Below are 1,047 nucleotides of genomic sequence, written 5' to 3' on the forward strand. Positions count from 1 at the left end.
CAGGTTTGCTCACTCCGCAAAGGATACAGGAAGATTATTGATTTATGCACTTATTTTGTGTGCCACTTGAGCTTAGTGGCAGAGCGTCTGCTTTGTAAGCAGAGGGTCGTCAGTTCAATCCTGGCAAGTGGCTTATAGCACCATAAATTTCTGGTCTGGTACGAGAACCAGGAGCAGGATGGCCCATTCTGTGAACGGGACAGGGAAATTATTGATTCATATACTTAATCTGTGCGTCACTTTAGCTTAGTGGTAGAGCGTCTGCTTCGTAAGCAGAAGGTCGTCAGTTCAATCCTGGCAAGTGGCTTACAGCAGCATTAGGCTCTAGTCGGGTATGAGGAGCAGGAGCAGGTTTGCTCACTCCGCAAAGGATACAGAAAGATTATTGATTTATGTACTTATTCTCTGCGTCACTTTAGCTTAGTGGCAGAGCGTCGGCTCTGTGAGCAGAAGATCGTCAGTCCAATCCTGACAAGTGGCTTATAGCACCATAAATTTCTGGTCTGGTACGAGAAGCAGGAGCAGGATGGCCCATTCTGTGAAGGGACAGGAAAATTATTGACTCATATAGTTAGTGTGTGTGCCACTTTAGCTTAGTGGTAGAGCGTCTGCTTCGTAAGCAGAAGGTCGTCAGTTCAATCCTGGCAAGTGGCTTTCAGCAGCATTAGGCTCTAGTCGGGTATGAGGAGCAGGAGCAGGTTTGCTCACTCCGCAAAGGATACAGGAAGATTATTGATTTATGTAGTTATCTTGTGCGGCACTTTAGCTTAGTGGCAGAGCGTCTGCTTTGTAAGCAGAAGGTCGTCAGTTCGATCCTGGCAAGTAGCTTATAACACCATAAATATCTGGTCTGGTACGAGAAGCAGGAGTAGGATGGCCCATTCTGTGAACGGGACAGGAAAATCATTGATTCATATACTTAATCTGTGCGCCACTTTAGTTTAGTGGTAAAGCGTCTGCTTCGTAAGCAGAAGGTCGTCAGTTCAATCCTGGCAAGTGGCCTACAGCAGCATTAGGCTCTAGTCGGGTATGAGGAGCAGAGCAGGT

The 1,047-nt window shown here is 46.8% G+C and overlaps 6 non-coding genes across 6 annotated transcripts; all 6 read left to right on the forward strand.

Moving 5' to 3' along the window:
• The first annotated feature begins 61 nt into the window (after window positions 1-61).
• Window positions 62-133, forward strand: Pmar_PMAR002738. The gene has a single exon. It is a non-coding gene; the product is annotated as a tRNA-Thr (tRNA).
• Window positions 134-235: 102 nt separating this feature from the next.
• Window positions 236-307, forward strand: Pmar_PMAR002739. Its single transcript has one exon. It is a non-coding gene; the product is annotated as a tRNA-Thr (tRNA).
• A 102-nt stretch (window positions 308-409) lies between these two features.
• Pmar_PMAR002740 lies at window positions 410-481 on the forward strand. The gene has a single exon. It is a non-coding gene; the product is annotated as a tRNA-Thr (tRNA).
• A 101-nt stretch (window positions 482-582) lies between these two features.
• Window positions 583-654, forward strand: Pmar_PMAR002741. The gene has a single exon. It is a non-coding gene; the product is annotated as a tRNA-Thr (tRNA).
• A 103-nt stretch (window positions 655-757) lies between these two features.
• On the forward strand, window positions 758-828 carry Pmar_PMAR002742. The gene has a single exon. It is a non-coding gene; the product is annotated as a tRNA-Thr (tRNA).
• Window positions 829-930: 102 nt separating this feature from the next.
• Pmar_PMAR002743 lies at window positions 931-1,002 on the forward strand. The gene has a single exon. It is a non-coding gene; the product is annotated as a tRNA-Thr (tRNA).
• Window positions 1,003-1,047: the final 45 nt, after the last annotated feature.

Source organism: Perkinsus marinus (assembly GCF_000006405.1).
Source record: "Perkinsus marinus ATCC 50983 genomic scaffold scf_1104296942734, whole genome shotgun sequence".
Classification (NCBI taxonomy): Eukaryota; Perkinsozoa; order Perkinsida; family Perkinsidae; genus Perkinsus; species Perkinsus marinus.